We start from the raw sequence: 20,864 nt of genomic DNA on the forward strand, positions 1-20,864 counted from the left end.
TTATTAGGCTTTATGGACTGTGATGTGAACAAGACAGATATGGCCTCTGCCCTCAAGTATACCATATCATGTGTATTTATATGCAGTAAATATATTAAGACTGAGAAAGGAAACAAAATCTATAAATGAAATAGAAGCTGAGATAGAGAAAAATCAAGATGGACAGGCTTTTCTAGTTGAGGAAATTAGAGAAAGTCCATGCTATATGAAGAGCATTAAGGATGGGAATAAGATAACCATGAACAACAATAACAATACAGGGGCACCTGGGTGGCACAGCGGTTAAGCGTCTGCCTTCGGCTCAGGGCGTGATCCTGGCGTTATGGGATCGAGCCCCACATCAGGCTCCTCTGCTATGAGCCTGCTTCTTCCTCTCCCACTCCCCCTGCTTGTGTTCCCTCTCTTGCTGGCTGTCTCTATCTCTGTCCAATAGATAAATAAAATCTTAAAAAAAAAAAACAATAACAATACAAGATCATTATAGATTTACTAGCATGATTGAAAATCCCTAAGACCTGTTTGTTTATCCCTACCTAAATAGTTTCTCGGATGACCAAGCTAGGACTGTTCTTGAAATTCTGAGTGTTCCTGGCATAGATTAATTCTATTTCCTCGAGTATATTGGTCAAAATTATGGCAGACTTTGAAGTTGTCATGAAAATATTATTTTTATGAAAATTTTCTATAGAGTTTATTTGTCCTGTCAGACGCACACAGTAGGAGGGATTATTTTCTAACAAATCTTCAAATACTAGGATACTTACCACAGGTATCTGAATTTACACTTGTAATTTTGCTGCCATTGCTCAGAGGAGAATGCTTGGGTAAAATAGCCTACCATCAGACATCAACTGAAGTTTGGTTCCTTGATCATTGTGTTTTAGTTTTACTTGGTTATTAGTTTTCCAACTATTTTCTTTTTGATGGGATAAGTTTAATTTTTGAATCCAAAAATTGAGCCATAGTGCCAATCAGAAAAACCTCTGGTCTTCCTTTACTTTAACTGTTGCTTGGTAATTCCATAGATAATCTAGAGCTGTATAAAATCTGACTCCCAGTAAGAATAATTAGGATAACTTATCTCTGAAGAAAAAATAACAATGATTGCCTGTGCTGTGTGATGTCTCTCTTCTGATGATGACTAATATAGGAAAAGAGTTTTCAGTGTCTCTCAGTAGAATCACAGTTGACTGAGGAACACATCAAAGATTTTATCAGAAAAAATTACAAGAAGCTGTGACAGTCTAACTTGATGTGGACAGTCAATGAGTGACAAAGTAATAACTGAGTAGTGGTCTCTTGGGTCACATCTCATGGGCCTATATATTACTTTAATATTCTTAATGAGTTTCAAATTCCTTTTTACTTGTTTGAAACTTGAGGAAAATGTAAAGTTTTAAAGAACGTTAGAGTTAATCATTCTGAGTATTTTTTTTAAGTCTTTAATTTTGATAAGAACTCATGCACATACAGCTAGCTGTTTCTTTTTTTTCTTTTAAGATTTTATTTATTTATTTGACAGGGAGAGAGTGAAAGAGCACAAGTAGGGGGAGCAGCAATGGCAGAGAGAGAAGAGAGCTCCTGGCTGAGTAGGGAGTCTGATATGGGGCTCGATCCCAGGACCCTGGGATCATGACCTGAGCCAAAGGCAGACGCTTAACTGACTGAGCCACCCAGGTGCCCCAATAGCTAGCTGTTTCTTAGCTTTAAAGCTGTCTTGTTTTCTGTATAATTCTCCATTTGAATTTTGATTCTAAACTTTAAAGGCAAATAATTTATTGAGATTGACAAAGGTGCAATTTAAGACATTAATATCATATGCACTGGATTCTGATGTTTCTACTAAATCTTATCAATTTTCAAGAGTCTGGACTATTGCTACCTTGTTTTCATTCACATGATAGAAATCAAATGCTTTCAAATCTTTATTTTCTTTCTGAAGTACACTTTTTGATGGTTAAAGGCTGATATTAGTATAAACTTTAACAGCTCAAACAACTCTGTTCCAAAATATAGTTTCTTATGGTTGTATACTTTTTGCAATAGCAAAGTTTTCCAAATGAATGTGTGTGTGTGTGTGTGTGTGTGTGTGTGTGTGTGTGTGTGTGTGTGTGTTGGGGTGTGCAGAGAGAGAGAATGAGAGAGAGATTGAAAGAGAACCCTGCTCACATTCTTTTTCTGGTTTGTAAAATTCTCTGCAGTGAGTTTAAGTTTCATTAGAGAAACCAGAGAACCTGTTAGATTTGAGGGTTAATTGGACGATAGAGTTATTCTAAGGGCTCCAGAGAGATGGGGCTTTCACATACCACATTATTTAAGCCAGACTACAATATTTATTTTTCTATCTAGGTCCTTTGAAGTGGCTATAGTTCTAGTGGAAAATGTTTGAAGTTGCTAGTTACAATTTCCTGTACTTGACAATAGAGACTTCAAATACCTCAATTAAGTTCTTCCTCTTGGACCCGGCATCATTACACATGCCACTGCTTTGATTGGCAAACCACTGTTATTTGAAGGTTAGATTATCCAAAGTCCTACATAATTACATCATTACTAGTCTAATGCTGGTTAGTAGAAGACGCTCTGTTTAAAAAAGTCATTCAGGGAACCCATGCTTCTTCTATTATGAGCTCTGCCAACTTCTGTGACACGATCCTCTCCTACATTTAAGCTAAAGTGATGGAAAATAGAGTCTGTGAGTCTCTGGTAGCTTTCTGTTAGCTAAGCCTGGAAGTGGTATGGATCATTTTGCTGACATTTCATTTGCACAATTTGGTCATATGATGTCACCACACTGCAAGAATGATTAGGAAATGCACTTTAGCTGTGTGTCCAAATACAGAAGGATATGGAGTATGGTAAATATATAGTAGGCTCAGAGCTGACTCAAAATCTCATCAACTTTATCATTTCTGAGTAACTTTAACCCCTAAAAAATTCTGCATATAATTAGATTCAGTCACAGAGAGATTGATTAATGGGAGACTACATCTCCCACGTGCTGTATCTGGAAGAGATTAATTGTAACTGCTTTTTCACACTGAAAATTTTGTATTCAATTTCATTTTTGGCATTTCCTAGCATTTTCATCTTCCATCAACATTCGTCATATAAGTTCATGGTGTTCGTTTGCTTCTTCCATTTTCTGTAAAGCCTCCTCTTTTCGGTTTCACTTCATCACTGTCCCGGGTATCATAGTATACTCCTTTTTTAGCCCTTCACTTACGCTCAGATGCCTCAGGAAATGGGCAAAATTTTTGCATCTTTCTACCCACATTGACATCTGTTGCACAGTCATTTTGTTTTTCTAAGAGTAGCTTCTGTCTCTTGTGATTTTTTTTTTACCTCTCCTGCCAATAATTAATTCTTTACATTTGAGTATGTATTTCATTCATTGGTTTTGAAGCTATGAATTTTGTTATTTAAAAAAACTGGCTACCCTTATATCATCGTGGAGAGTGCATACACATACTACACACCCATATATATTTAACCCATACATGTACAATTGAATGACATAAAAATTCTGGAGTCCAGTATTAAATATATTGTCTCTGAAGTTGTTACACCTCCAAAACACTAACTCAACATTTGGATTTTTCTCAGTCTTGAAACTTTTCAGCATTGGTATATTTTTCTTTATTTTGACCGTTTTTTGGCATATAAAGTGTCAGTGAAAACATCCTTTAAGAACATATTAGTTATTTTTTTAGGAAAAAGATATACTCAGGTTTTATCTTTCTTATGGGACATAAACCTAATAACTCCTTTTTAAAATTATTTCATTTATTTATTTATTTTTTATTTATTTTTTTATTATGTTCAATTAGCCAACATAGTTTATGATGTTGTGTTCAATGATTCATTAGTTGTATATAACACCCAGTTTTCATCACCACATGCGCCCTCCTTAATACCCATCACCCAGTTAAACCTAATAACTTCTAAGAAATATTTCCAAATGACTATCTTTTCTAAAATACATGTAGAATCACTGCCAAATATTCCATAAAGACATTTGGGTCAGTGTTGCCACATAAACTTATTTATAGATGTTTCAAAGAAAGAAATAACTTCTCCCAAAAGAAAGAAATGACTTCTCTCAAAAAAATCTTTGATGTCCACATCATTCACTTTCACAGTAATTAATCCCGGAGGAGTGAAAAAGTCAACTGATATTTAGGCATCACAGACTTTAAAACACCTCAGGTTCCCCTTAGGTATATATGAACCACATTATTTAGTCTCCAGCTTTGGAAAGAATCCATCCTTTCAAAAACAGTAGACACAGGAGGTGTGAACCTCTTGACATCATCCTTGACATCAACCTCTTGACATCAACTGCTTGAGGTATTCTAATATAGAATGTGAGTGTTGTCCCACTTAGAGTATGAAATTGTTACTATTCAAATAATTGCTCTTGGAAATGGTGGTGTGCTTGTTTCCAGAAGTTAAAACACTGAAGAAAAAAGAGTTGTTCATTTCTCTTCCTGAAAAATTGTTCCAGCTGATATAGTACCTAGAAAATCATTGTAGTTGACAGTCTATACCACTTTGTACTTAATGGTCAACTGATAATAGAATATTGAAATTGCACGGGTGTGCACCTGGGTGTGCACACATACACATAACCCTCTACTTTTAGTCTGAAATATATCCTTACAAAATATGACATTGGAAACATCTCAGTAACAAATAATTCTTAGAACTCCAAAAGGCCCTTTCAGGGAGAATCCAAGATGTGTTCATAGCTGGAGGCCCCTCATAGGAAGAAGGAAAAGGAAATGGGGCAGTAAAGGGAAGACAAACTATGCTCAAGCAAGGGCCCTGACTGTTTCGGCATTGTATCACTAACTTGTATGAATACAGAGGAATCATGCACATGAAGTTTACTGATACTGAGAGCTGGAAAACTAGATTTGACTACTAAAAAATGAGGTTACTGAGATTCAGAGAGTTTAACTATTTTGCCCAACGTCTTACTCATAATCAATTGTAGAGAAGGAATTCAGGTCCCCTTGGGGTGCCTGCGTGGCTCAGTCGGTTAAACATCAACTCTTGGTTTCAGCTCGGGTCATGATCTCAGGGTCATGAGATCGAACCCTACCTCAGGCTCTATGCTGAGTGCAGAATCTGCTTGAGATTCTTTCCTTGTCCCTCTGCCCCTCCCCCTGCTTGTGCTCTCTCTCTCTCTCTCTCTCTCTCTCTCTCTCTCTCCTTCTCTCTCTCTCAAATAAATAAATAACATCTTAAAGACAAGAATTCAGATCTCCTTATGTATACTTCATTATCCATTCCATGATATCATATTATGAGTGTTATGAAGTTTAGTTGTGTATGGGATAACACATTACAATAAATAACACTTAAAATTGACTTAAATTCTAAGACTTTTATAATAGTATTTGATATAATTATAACTTAATACTGTCATTTACAAATGATTGCCTATAGTACAAAATATAGAATAAAGCTAAGTAAATTTCACTTTTTGTAATTCTACATAGGCTATACGGTATGATTATTATACTAATTAAATATCTAATAAAACCACATGTTTTTCCATTAAAAAAACACATCAAGAAAATTTTCATAAGCCCAGCTTCCAGAAATCCTGTGTACATTGACTTGAATGATAAGCATCATACTGTCAACAGAGCAGAGTTTTAAGAGACTGACAGTGTGACATCCTATAAACAACTCCTGTCACACAACTCTGTTGAATTTTGAAACATTTTAACTGATGATATTTATTCACCATGGTGGGATATTATCAGGATGCAATCTGGCACAATTACTAGCAGGAGATAATCCAAGAATCAACTTTAGCATTTCGCTTAATGTGAAAATACAGTGCTATGGGTTGTATTGATTATTTTAATCCTGTGTCACACTAGAAATACTATTAAAGGCTGTGATTCCTCTTTGATTGCCATTTGCCTTGCAGCAGAAGAAAACTGCAGTTGATCTATTAGTAACTGAATAGAGTTAGAAATACATTGTACTATCAAATTTAATAAATGGAGTAATGATTTAAAGAACATTAATGATCATATTTCATGATATCATTTCCATAGCAATGATTTAGTTACATGCCAAGTTAGATTGTGTTATATATTCACATTTGAAAATTCTAGTTCTGGGATCAGCAAACAGATCATTAACTTATATTTTGCAATATGGAAAAAAACCTTAAACTTTTAAAAATTGTTCAAGTGGCACTATGAAAAGACACATTGAACATAATACATAATAGTCAATGACTACACTTAGGTGGCTAAAGCTTATTATATACTCAAACAGTAACAACAATACACCAAACAAAACAACAGTAATAAAATCCACATTTGAAATTCTTACAAAGCATCTGCTGAGAAGATAAAGGGAACTCCATATTGTTTTAGATGAAATCGTGTTCCCCCAGAATTCATAGATTGCAGCTCTAACCTCCAATGCGATTGTATTTCGTGATGGGGCCTTAATGGAGGTAATTAAGGTTAAATGAGGTGGTAAGATTGATGCCCTAATCCAATAGGACTGATGTCCTTATAAAAAAAAGGACAAGACACCACAGTTCTCCATGAATGCACAGAAGAAGGCTTATGTGAGGATATAGCAGGAGATAGCCATTTGCAAGAAGAGAGATCTCACCAGAAACTTTCCAGCATCTTCATCATGAACTTCTAGCTGAAAACTATGTTTTCAATGCTCATGTTACTTAGGTAATAAATAAAAAATCATTAAACATGAATTATATTAATCAGACAAAAGCTTTGGTATACTGCAAAATATCATGTTGCATCACTCAACTATACTACACAGATATACTGTAATCTCATATAAAAATATTAGAGAGTACTGTAGAAATTGATGAAGAAATTACCATACATGGAGGTAGAAAAGTAAAAAATTTGTACTTATTATCTCTATAACTTAGGTCAAAATGAACTCATAAAAACATGTGTCTATGTAAGTTATATCCATTTGGTTACCAAAAACACATATTTATAAATTACGTAACTATGTAAATGTTGTATCCAATCAGAAGACACAACTTTTTGATTACTAAAGAACAGTCACAGCTCAAAGGCCATCCATGACAAATATGATTATAGGACAATTTTATTAATTTTTTTGTTTTGATGCCCATCTAGATTGTAAATCTTGCCCACATACAATGTTTTAAGCTTTAAAAAATGTATGGAGAGGGGCACCTGGGTGGCACAGCGGTTAAGTGTCTGCCTTCGGCTCAGGGCGTGATCCTGGCGTTATGGGATCGAGCCCCACATCAGGCTCCTCTGCTATGAGCCTGCTTCTTCCTCTCCCACTCCCCTTGTTTGTGTTCCCTCTCCGCTGGCTGTCTCTATCTTTGTCAAATAAATAAATAAAAAATAAAAAAAAATGTATGGAGAAATAAAAAACTTCGAATAAAATTATTTTTCTTGTTCTTTGTTATCAAAGTGTATTTTGTAGTTTTACAAGAGATAGGCAATTGTAAAGCAAAAAATCTCACTGAGGTAAAAAAAAAATACTGTTATAGATTGCTATTAGTTAATATTACAGAAAGGATCATAAAGCCAGAAAATTATTATTTCACATCATATTTGAAATTAGAATACAATTCGGAAATTAAAATGGAATTGGGGAACTTAGGGGCAGAAGTGTTCAGATCAAATGATCTATCATCTATTTCTCTCTCTCTTTCATCTTTCTATATGTATATATTTCTTCAAATCGTGTACCATCAGAATACCCTTAAGCATAATATTGAGCATAAAATTATGTATAATATTTTTCATTAAACTCACATGGTCATTTTTTTTAAAGATTTTGTTTATTTGTCAGATCGCGAGAGAGAAAGAGAGAGAGAAAGAGAGAGAGAGAGAGTGAGCACACACAAGCAGGGGGAGCGGCAGACAGAGGAAGAAGCAGACTCCCAGCTGAGCAAGGAGCCCGATCTGGGATTCGATCCCAGGACCCTGGGATCATGACCTGAGCCGAAGGCAGATGCTTAACCCACTGAGCCACTCAGGCATCCCTCATGTGGTCATTTGACATGTTTTTTATTTGTTTCTATCCAGTTTCTAGTCACCTACAAACCATTTAATGAGAGTCAGTTTTTCAGGTATATTATCCATTTATTTTTAATTTATTCAGAAATATATAAATCTAATACCATGCGCCAGGCAAAGTATAGTTTGGGAGATAGAGAACAAAACAGACATGCTTTCATCTCTCATATAGTTTTCTCTCTAATGAGACAGACTGACATTAATCAACTGATCACACAGGTAAATATATTATTTAAAATTGAAATAAATGTTAGGAAGGAAAATTACAACTACTGAAATCTAGCCATGCAAAGTGAAATATATAGCCAATTTATTTTTCTGAAAATGTACAAAATGTTATATGTTGATTTATTTCAAGTGCAATTTGTCTTGATGATTAATAGAATTTTACTCTTTACTAGTTTTACTATTCAAAACAATACTTAAGGACTTTTTTTTTCTTTTTAGTAAAATACTCCTTAAGAATATTATCAGCATCAAAGTGTTTATGTAATTTCCAATTATGCCTAAGTTACCATTAAGGTGATTTACCTTAGTAAATTGATACCATTGGGTGATTTCTAATAAATATCTTAAAATAATTGAGTTGTAAGCATATATGTGAAGCCATCCAATATTGGTCTTTAATATAAAAATACATTTAAACTCTACTGAGAACTTTTTATTACATTTTAATCTCTTTCAGATTTTCATGTGGCTTCATTTTGTGTGTGTGTGTCAAGAAAGAAAAATATTTAAGATTAATGCACCAGAAAATATGATTTGCTGTTGACACAACAGTTACTGATAAACCAATTACACAGTAAAGAAAGCATAAATTGTACTACATAATCATTTTATAATCAGAAATTGAAGATGATATTTATATTAAAAACTTACATACAAACTCAACTATATATAACTATTTTCTAGATAAGTGAATCTAACATTTTTTGATTAATATAATTTAAGTAAAATAAATTTGTTGTTATTCTCAGTTTTTAATATTAAGAATAATCTACAGGTCTACTTAAAATAAAACAGTAATAGCCCTTGCAATCTTATTGAAAATTTCATGTCATTTTCAAAAAGCTTTGATAAATATGCTCACTATTGACTAAATTTTTCTGGTTAATAGGAATGTGAGTTAACTACAACTGCTCATTTCAACCCAGATTTCACAGTAGAAATAAGAAAAGACATTTGCCTCCTAGGTACTTACCAATTTCATTAGAAGTGATAGATTTTTTTTTGTAGTATAGAGATTCTTAGGCAATGAAAAATACTGATTGCTTCTTCTTTCTAATATAGCAATAGTTCATGTCTTGGAACTAGTTCCATTGTCAAAGTGAATAATATTTTAATATGTTTAGGTATGGCCTTGTTCTTCCTGAAAGAAAAATGGAATGACTCTTGACATTAAGGGAGTTTGTTATCAGTCACTTGAGTGGTATTGATGCCAAATATTTCTGATGATGCGTTTGAGCTTCATGTAAGATTCTGGAAAAGAAAATCAGAGGCTAAAATGTGTGTACTATTTCTGTCTTTGGGTGGTTTGTGTAAGCCAGGAATCCTATATCCTAGCAAAGCAGGAGAGCTTGTTGGAAAATGAGCCTTATCAGAAACTACATTTGAAATTATATTGTTTTTGCAGAGCTGCTTTTTAAGCATTTGTATTAGAGCTCTAAAAATTCTTTTGATGTAATAACCAAGCTCTTGTTCCTTAAGCCTTCATAAACTCTAACCCCTGGGTAGCATCAAAATCTCCAAATAGATTCTTGCCAAATCAAAAGCCCAGTCTAAAGTACAGCTGCACCCATTAATAAATTAAAACATTGAAATAATGTTTCCATATTTATGCAGCTAATACTATCTGCCTATGCACTCATTTGTTAAAGATTTGAAGAAACCACTCTGTGTCCTTTACATTGATAAATTTGGGGGATTATTGAAATACAAGGTCCTTCTTGTCAGGTTGGTCACAGTATAATAGAGGAGGTGAAAATAAACACAGAGTTAACAGGAAATTCCTAAACATTACATGATCCAATCACATTTCCTGTTCTTGGAAAAATAAACAACAAGGCAAGAACAGTAGAGGTAAGAGACAGAAGACTATTAAGTTTCATGCATGGTTTGATGATAGAAAGAAATGAAAGGCTATGTTTACTTAGGCAACTTCATAGCATCAAATGACGTGTCACTGCCTCCATACAAAATACTTCATGCAAAAATTAACTCCGTGAGAACAGTATGGTAGTACCATTGGTTCAGATGACGAAGATTATACTAACTAGTTAATAAATGTGCTCATATTTTCTTTGCTATTAAGCAAGAGTAAGAAATAAACAGAGAAATAAACACCCTTCAATAATTACATGATAAACAAATGAGATGTGACTGAGTGTACAGAAAACATTAAAGGAACGTGATAGAAATACACAAAACATTGCAATCAGTAAAATCAGTAGTTTTAAAATAAGCAATGGAAAATGAACTGTTCTGGATATTAATAGAATGAAGAATTTCTAACTTATTCTCACAGTTTACAGTTTTCAAAATATTAAAAAATACACATGGCAACAAAACAAAGCTGGGAAGTACATGTATAAATATTCAATGTAACAATGCATTTAAAAATTTTTTATCATAAAGACTTGGTTGTCAAAGCTGCTGACAATATAAAATTAAGAAAAATATAAGCTGGTAAATAAAAGTTCCATTGGAGTAATTATCTTGACATTATTAATTAATATGAAACAGTGTTCTTAGCATTAAGAAAATGAGTCATCTAATCCAGGATTACAGGTCTGGGGTGAAGTTCAACAGTGTCAAAATAGTCGTAATGAATGTGGTCTCAAGTGTGGCTGCATATATAGGATTTCTTAAATTGTAATCCCTGTTAACAAACTGACACAGGAATTTGCATGCAAGAGATTTGCTGGGAAGTGCTCTTGGCAACAACACCTGTAAGAGTGAAGAAAGCAGAATTATGCAGGAAGAGAAGTTTGAACTATGATGCAGTTGCGACAGAGGCCTCAGTTAGCTTCCGGGGCTACAGTGGCCCTTCAGAGTTCTCCCAAATTAAAACAAGAGGGCTTGGGTGTATGTGACCCCTCATTGGCTGACCATTAGATAGAGAAAGCAACTATATTCAGATGAAGGTATTTTCCAGAGACACTGCTGTGAGTATTCAGCAGTCAGCATTCCCAGAAGATGGGAGGATGAGTGCCAAGTGGAAGAGGGGGTACTATACAGGGTGTACTATAATATCCACTACTGTGAACCCCTTGTGTTACTCCAATCCACTGATTTATTAGTCTAAGTTCATCCCATGTGGTATGTGCTTCTCTGGGACTTGTCAAAGAAAAAGAATGCACCAAATGCTTGTTAAAAACGGAAAGGAAGACTTTAGTCAAGACTACTGCAAGAGACTATTGTAACTGGTGAGAGATTCAACTCAGCTTCACTGAAAGAAAAGAGAAGAGGAATTTTAAACAAGGGAGAGAACTAAAGGAAGAGTATTAGAAGACATTAGGGGAAGGTTGGCCACTGCATTAGACCATCTGTGTTTGCTAATTGTACCTTACCAAAGTGAGGCTCCTATCTACCCACAGAAACAGAGACTGGAGCCCTATCTTTTCTCTAAGATTACATTGCAAAGAGATGGCTCTCAGGTTTTTTTTTTTTTTTTTTTTTTTTTTAAGATTTTATTTATTTATGTGACAGAGAGACAGCCAGCGAGAGAGGGAACACAGCAGGCGAGTGAGAGAGGAAGAAGCAGGCTCCCAGCGGAGGAGCCCGATGTGGGACTCGATCCCGGAACACGGGGATCACGCCCTGAGCTGAAGGCAGACGCTTTAACGACTGTGCTACCCAGGCGCCCCAGCTCTCAGGTTTTTGAGAAAGACACTCCTGCGTTCTAAAACTGACAGGAGGCTGGGAGATTTGCATCTCAAAGGGCAGAGAAATAATTTGCAATTTCAGGTTTTCTAAAGTAAATACTCTAAGAAAAAGTAGGTCAGGGGCCTATAGTCAGGAAGAAGCCTGTCTAAAGTTTAGTCAAGCTGGTGGGAGTGATTAAGACTGAACAGTTGTAGTTTGCTGTGGAGAAAACTCCAGATAGGAAATTGGTGTCACAGCACCTCACCCCTGTTCATAATGGTACTTGCTGGCCACTTAATACCAAGATTGGACAGGAGAGTACTAAAAGTAAACCACCTGAATGCCGAACATTTCTTCTCTCCCTATTTTGTGTAACCTGTCTACCACTGATGATGACTGCCAGTTACCTCTGCCAGGATGGTGACTCTTTTCTTTGCCTAGTTATCTCTTGACATGAGCAGCTCGAAGTGACTGGGTGACAGCTATAGTTTAAAGTTGACATTGCATCCCCTACTGGAAGAGTGTCCTGCCTGGGAACCCAGATCTCTCCATGCATAGAGCCTACATTTCTTGGGAAAGAGCACACATTTCTTAATTTGATTGCTGAAGCTACTGGTAAAACAAACAATCCTATGTTCAGTGCTTCATTTCTGGACCAATGTATTCTATTTAGAGGGAAACAGCACCCCTCAATGATTGGCAGTGTAAAGTATATAGCACATTTTGGGAGATAATATCACATTCTTTCAGAGTTGGATTCAGCAAGATGGCACCCTGTTAGGCCTTTAAAGAGGTCCTTCCATCACTCTGCTAGGCTGGTAGCCCAATGAGCACTAAATGATAGGCTCAGTGGATACCGTGGTTATGTTGCCACTGCCATGTTTGCTTTGCTATAGGGTGAGTGCGTTGGATCAAGGCAATTTTATGTGAGACTCCATATTGGTGGATCATACTCTATACATCCTCAGATAGTGGTTATGGCTGAAGCCCTAAGGATAGGAAAGAAACATCCACTTCGGGAACATATGCAGATATTAAATGATGTTAATCTTTGTCCCTTCCAGCATGGGAAGGCTTCAGTGTACTCATTTTGTCGGCAAGTTAGCATTTTGTCACTTTGAGGATTAAGTCTGTGCTGGAGTTCAACACTGGTCTCTGCTGCTAACAGGTTGGACTTTCAGCAGTAGAAGAAAGCTATATTAGCCTTTGTGAGTGAGACCTATGTTGTTGTGCCCATCTCTCACCTCCACTCCTGCTGTCTTTACTCTGTTCTTATACCCATTGTGCCAGCAATAGTGTGGCTAATGAAGAGTCTGTGTGACATTATTTGGCCAAGTCTTTCTATCTACTTAGTTCTTTTGTGGGTCTTCCATAGTAGATGTTCCCCTGTGGACATAATATGTAATACAAAGATCATCACACCTCTGTCTCCTCCTGTAGGTCATACCATATGTCACTATCTCAAATGCTGATCCCTTAATTATTCTTTATTTTAAGCCCCAGACCAAATAGCCAAATTATTTCTCAATGCCCGAAAGGCTGTGTATATTCTTACCTTGAGTCACTTCTTTTTCCACACAAAAGAGATAGCTAGGTGTCCTGCCCAAGGCTCTGCTCCCATTGCAAAAATTTCTTTTTCCTACTATCTTCCAGGCACACCCCTGATTGGGCTATATGCTACAGTAGTTGCTATTTTGCTTGCACTGATCTACTGAGTCAATCTACCCATGAACTGAAATTGACCTTCTTTTTTCTCTGTTAGCTTGTCCCAGGGAAACCCTCTTGTGATCATGGGTATGACCTAAATGCAGTGTTGAATAATATGGGGCTATTGCTCACCAATTCATGCAACTTGCTTGTGTCCTATAAACCTGCTCCTGCTGAATCCCTAATATACATATTCATTTTACTGTAGAATGATGATGGATCTACTTGACATTGGTTTGGTGGGTCTGAAAGAATTCAGCTTACAATGTGCTCAGTTCTGGCTATATAATCACTTGATGTTCTGTGGTCACATGCTCAGTTTCCACCTGGACTCAAAGATACCCAGGAGCTGGGGTGCCTGGGTGGCTCAGTCGGTTAAGCAGCTGCCTTTGGCTCAGGTCATGATCTCAGGGTGCTGGGATTGAGACCCGCATCAGGTTCCCTGCTTAGTGGGGTATCTTTTTCTCCCTCTTCCTCTGCCCTTCCCCCCAGCTTGTTCTCTCTCTCTCTCTCTCTCTCTGTCACTCTCATAAATAAATAAAATATTTGGAAAAGAAAGAAAGAAAAGAAAGAAAGAAAGAAAGAAAGAAAGAAAGAAAGAAAGAAAGGGAGAAAGAAAGAAAGAAAGAAAGAAAGAAAGAAAGAAAGAAAGAAAGACCCCAGGAGCTACGTTTTTAAATGATTCATGGTAATCTGCTATATAGATGGCTTGATCTTGTGTCATAACGTAGGGGGTCTATGTTGTGTTTCTTCTATTTAGGATTGCATCAACTCAACTCTATACTGATATTCCCAAATATTGGTGTCATGAACTCCCTTCAGAACCTTAAGAAACCTAGCAGGTGTAGTGTATGTCAGGGGATGAAAGGTGCTATATGTAATCATTTAATTCATCAGAATGTATCTGATTTTTGTAGGGGCCAGACTAGTGAAATAAATAGGAATGTGAGAGGACTTCCATTCCTGCACATTCAAATTTGTAAGGCTAATCATCGTCATTACCCTCGGGTTGAGATACTGTTTATGACCAATTAACTTGCTCAGGGAGTTCGTGCATACTTAGGGGATTTTTAAGGAAATGTTTGTGTTTCAAACACAGCAATTAAGGTAGGAACTATAAGAGAAACTGAGAGTAAGTAAGCAAGTGGCTAATAAATAACATGCTGTGTTTTTATACCTGAAATTGTAAAATATATAATTTGCTTTAGAGAAGAAGAAATTATATTTCAAATGGAAGCCCCATCATTTTTGTCTCATCGTGAATGCCATAGCAATTTCTTATAAATAGTCAAAATTACAAAAAAATATTGAATTCCTAATAAGAAAAAAATTAAGTACAATGTTAAAAAACGTATGTTAAAAATATAAACATTATAGAGCATGGCAATACAATTATTTAATAAAGTCACAAGGGCAAGGAAAATAATTGATTAATAAGGAAAACTTTCTTCAGAAACACTGTATACCAGTTACTCTATATGGCCTTTATTTTTGGTTTCACATTTTTTACCTTTATCTTTTTAACCTTGTTTGCTCTTTGTCTTTGTCCAACCAATTATAAATGGCAAAAGACTTGCTTATCCCTCAAAAGTTCAAGTTATACCTGGTTTATCTTAAATGAAAATGATAGATGATTCTTCAATTTAAGAGGATCTGAAACTCCTTGGCTGTTGAAACCATGATATCTCACACTGAAAACTCTTCCATGAATACAAATGGGAAAAAAAAAATTATCCACTGAGGATTTAACATGAATAACTTTTGGAGATCTAATATAATCTTGAAGATCCAACACAAATTAATTTTGCAGATAGATAATTTTTTACTAAATTTGTTGAATTGTGTTGTGTCTGCTTCCTAGGTTTAAGAGGCTTTTCTTAGGTTTTATTTTATATTTAAAATGGATACCTCAGTAAAATGTATGTCTTGCATTAACGAAGAAGGGCAAATCTATTTTTTAATGCATTTTTTAAAAATTTTATTTATTTTATTTGTCAGAGAGCACAAGCAGGAGAAGCAGCAGGCAGAGGGAGAGGGAGAAGCAGGCTCCCCACTGAGTACAGAGCCTGACTTGGGACTTGATCCCAGGACCCTGGGATCATGACCTGAGCCGAAGGCAGCCGCTTAACCAACTGAGCCACCCAGGCACCCCACAAATCTATTTTTGAAATTTGTATTTGATAAATTATAATGTCATCCACTCTTTTTCCTCTGGACATAATGACCAAATGTTCTTTCACTACTTAATACTAAACTATTTTAATAGCATTACTTTGACTATAATATTTCCTTTGTACATATTGTATTTATTTTACTGACTTTGCAAAGCCTTTATATATCTCCAAATGACATGCAGTGCTTTATTTCACATGAGTGAAAAATAATTCTCCGACAGTTTATTTTCCTATGCTTTATTAGGTGGGCAGATTGAAATGATATAATTTTACTATTTATTTTTTAAAAACTGTATTTAAAGACATTGATCTCTAGCAATTTTCTTCCAAAAAACGGAGATTTGATGATTGATTTTGAGGTTGCTTACATATCGTCTTTTCAAGCATACAAAATCAAGGCTATCATGCTTTATTTTTTTTAATGTTTTTTTATTATATTATGTTAGTCACCATACAGTACATCCCTGGTTTTTGATGTAAAGTTCGATGATTCATTAGTTGCGTATAACACCCAGTGCACCATGCAATACGTGTCCTCCTTACTACCCATCACCAGCCTATCCCATTCCCCCACCCCCCTCCCCTCTGAAGCCCTCAGTTTGTTGGACTCTGAGAAACAAGGCTATCATTCTTTAATCCACTTAGGAGAAGACAGTATATTATAAGTAAATTTCACATAATTCTGATTCTAAATATTGAAATAACTGACAAAAGGGATCACAATTTATGTTATTTCTAGATATTAGGAAAACTAAAGATACACCAACAAGATACATTTAAAAACATAGAACAGAATATGATGAATATGCAAATAATCTGGAATGCATAATTGTAAACACAATGCATACAACATTAAAAAAAATTGAAAACAGAGAATGGTGTAAGTTTTTCCCATTCTTGAGTTTATTTAGAGATTATTTCTAAAATTGAATAATTTTCTGTATGGCCTTATTTTTATTTTTAAAGTTTGATTACAGAGAAATTAAAAAAGAAGTAGAAATAGAACTAAAAGTTCTAATAAACCCATAGAAAAATAATTTTACAGTCAAAATACTTCCCCTCGCCCACAAGAAAGTATCTAATCTGCAGTCCATATATTGAGGATGTAAAGGTTTAACTGATTTAATTTGGGGAGGGTGGGTTTCTTATAGTGCTGATCTTATTACTATTTTCTATTGTCATTATCATCACTAATAAGTAAAGAAGTGTTTTTCAATGTACAAAGAAGGGAAAAGAGATTTTCTCTATTAGTGGAATTGTGTCAGTGTATTTGATGCTTTAGGAAATGTTTGATGTTCCAAAAGTTGAAGACATATTTTTTGGACATAACAGAATGTTTAGTCTCAGTAAATAGGTAGATAGATAGATAGATAGATAGATCGATCAGTTGATCGATAGATGGCATGAGGAAGCTGGCACAGGGAAGCTGAATATAGATGTTGAGTTTCTCTACCCTATTTGATTCCTTCTATACAGAGTTTGACCCCTAGGCTGACTGTCCATCTCCATATTCTAATTTGAAAATATGGTGTTCTTGTAATTAATAGTGTGTATATGAGTACAGAACATTTCCCATGTTTTTCATTTGTTTGTTTGCCTGTGTAGCTTTATTCTAAATAATTTTCACTGTTTAAACAACCAAATAAAATTAATACACAATGAAATTAATATGTAACTCTTTCTCTTCTTTCATACTAGTCATTTATCTTATAAAAATTTTCTTCACTCCTGTTATTGTTTTCTCAGTTCATTGAAATAAGGTGAAGAATTAAATACACAAGGGTAAAATAATTGTAGCTGATATAGTGAGAATAATCACTGTGTAAGTACAAAAGTAAAACAGTTGTGATAGCTATGGCTCCCTGTGAGGTCTCACTTCTAAGTATTTAGACTCCTGTGTTATTTGATTTTGTATACAAATTCTAAATATTTTGAGTTTTATAAATTTACTTTATGGAAGACTAGGTTTTTTTTTTTAATGAATTCCAGTTAGTGCAACTAAATGTGATATAATGAAGGCAAAAGTCTGTGTACTTCACGTTTCATGTAGAGAATAATAGTGTTTGTCTTGAAAGTATGTCTCCCTGAGCAAGGAATTTAACTTCTAGGATTTTTCTTTTCTTAAGGTAACAGATCCAATAAAATATGTCAAGTACAAGGATATTAGTTGTAAAACCCTGTGTGTAATGGCACATATTGAAACCATTTTAAATTCTAAAACTTTGGTTAAATAAGTTATGATAAATTCTTTCAATGAAGTCATCAGTATTAGATGTGTATATTTTCACACAAATACCTACAAAATATTGTTATGCAAAAAAATTTTAAGTTGAAATGCATGTTATCAGGTTTATTTTCAAAAGAAAATACTCTTTGAAGTGTGACTTTACTAAATAATATGTATTGCTCTGCTTGAAAATATTAACATATATTTTAAGATGGTACTTCAAATTTTCCTTGTTAATATTAATAAAATTTTGTATAGTTTTTGAATACTTACAAAAATTACTGTGGCATTCACAATGAGACAAAATGATGGTGCTTCCATTGACATACAATTTATTTTTCTTCTTTAAAGCAAATCTTATATTTCACTTCACTTATAGAAATATGGTATATTATGTATCAGCTTCATCTGAATACTCAAATTTGAGAAAAATCTCTATAGTATCTACTGCTATAGAAATGATGTACAACATATGTAATATTTTAATTTGATATACATATTTTGTAAATTGTTATTATATTCTAAGAGGTATTCAATTTTTGTAGTTTTCTAGTAGTTTTTAGTATTTTGTGGTAGTTTTGAAGGAGTTATAAAAAACTGTATCAAAGTACCACTAAGATAGTGACTTGAAACAACACAAATTTATTATCTTATGGTTACATAAATTACAAGTCCAGCATAGATATCACTGAGCTAAAATTAAAGTATGAAGAGGCTGTGATCTCTTTTTTTTTCTTTTTTTTTTTTTTGAGAGAGAGAGAGAAAGAGCATTGCATGCAGGCACACACCTGCACAAGCAGGGGGAGGGACAGATAGAGAGGGGGAGACAGAATCTTAAGCTGGCTCTATGCTCGGTGCAGAGCTTGACACAGGGCTCCATCTCACGACCCTGAGATCATGACCTGAGCTGAAATCAAGAACTGGATGCTTAATCGACTGAGCCACCCAGGCACCCCAGGCTCTGATCTCTTATTGATTCCATAGAGGATTCATTTCCTTGCCTTTTCCAGTTTTTGGATCCTCTCACATTCCTGTACTTATAGTTTCCTCTATCCATCTTCAAAGCCAGCAACAAGACTCAGTCTCTGACCCTTTTTCTGTAGTCATATTTCCCTCTAACTACAGCAAAGAAATGTTCTTGGCATTTAAGAATTCACTGATTAATTTGGACCCACTTGGATAATCCATGCCAATATTCCCATCTCAAAGTCCTTAACCTCAGTCACATCTGCAATGTCCCTTTTTCTGTGTAAGATAACCCATCCACAGGTTCCAGGCATTAGGGCATGGAGATCTTTGAGGTGCCTACTTCTGCGTGTTATAATCCTCAGGAAAGAGATTAAGGTAGTCACTTTTCCACGTCCTTTTGTTTCATAATGTCAAAGAGATAAATGACAACAAACTGTATTGACAATAAGAACAAATATCCTAGAAGAATATTACATCCAGGATATAAAATATGCTGTCTAAGGTGCTATTGAATTATTCTGTAATCTTGCATACCTATCTTAACTTCTCAACACTTGTATTCCCTGCTGAGAAAAATTTTGTAAAAGTCCATTACTGGAGTGGATGACTTTTAAAGAACATAAACTTTGATATTTATTCTAATGTTGAAATATAGGATTAAGATTTATTTTGCACTGTACATTTATCTATGCATCTATGAACATCAGTTTTTAAAAGGTGACAGAATTTTACTTCACATTTAGCTATTTTGCAGTTCCTATTTTGTTTTAATAACTGCATATGCAACTTTATAAACAATGAAGAATTAATCTACACTATTTTCTCCTTAATTATTTTTAAGGACAGAGGTATACCACCAAAAGATCAGAAAGTAGTAAAAAATAAAAGAATGCAAAGGTCTGGCCTTTCTAAAATATTAGGCTTATATAATTTACATAAAAAGAAAAGAAAATGCTTTAATGAAAAATGGGATACAGATGTTACATAGTATAGTTCTATTGTACAGGATGGCTCTTATTGGTAACTAATATAGTTACAAACATCCAATATATCAAGGTCATTCTCTACATTCTAATTATTAAATTCAAGGTAAAGAGATGGGTTTTTGAATTCATGACATTATTAGCTGTTGATTTTATAGTCTTTTTAAGATTTATGACCTTAAAACTGTATTCCATAATTGCCTTACTTACAAAAAATATTTACCGTCAAGTCTTTATTTCAAATTACCAGGTAAATGCTTTGCATATGCTCTATCAATAACTGAACCTAAGCTAAAAAACTACTGAATTTGATGGGTACATAAAATCAGCATGTCTTATAACGGTACTTGAAAATTACAAGTGTTTCAGAGACCTCTGACTTTCTAGAACATAATATTTAAGAAATACAAGAAGATGGGGTGCCTGGGTGGCTCAGTGGGTTAAGCGTCTTCTTTTGGCTCAGGTCACGATCCCAGAGTCCTAGGATCGAGCCCCGCACTGGGCTTCCCATTCAGTGGGGAGCCTGCTTCTCCTTCTCCCCCTGCCTGCCTCTCCCTCGGCTTGTGCTCTCTCTCTCTCCCTGTCAAATAAATTTTAAAAAATCTTTTGAAAAATAATAAATACAAGAAGATGAAGACAAAGTAAAACCAATGTGGTGACTAAAAACAAAAACAGAAATATAATATTGATTTTAAAGGATGGGCAATTATTGATGTAGTTAAAGAATGTCAAGTTTCAACGTACAAGGTTGGGAAAGGTCTCTGCATACTTTCTGAATATTCAGTATTTCTGAGTATTAATTACCACATTTTTTAAAACTTTTTGCATTTAATAGGTAAATGGCACTGATAGTCCCCCACCCCCCCCC

Source organism: Ursus maritimus, unplaced genomic scaffold (assembly GCF_017311325.1).
Source record: "Ursus maritimus isolate PB19 unplaced genomic scaffold, ASM1731132v1 scaffold_11, whole genome shotgun sequence".
Classification (NCBI taxonomy): Eukaryota; Metazoa; Chordata; class Mammalia; order Carnivora; family Ursidae; genus Ursus; species Ursus maritimus.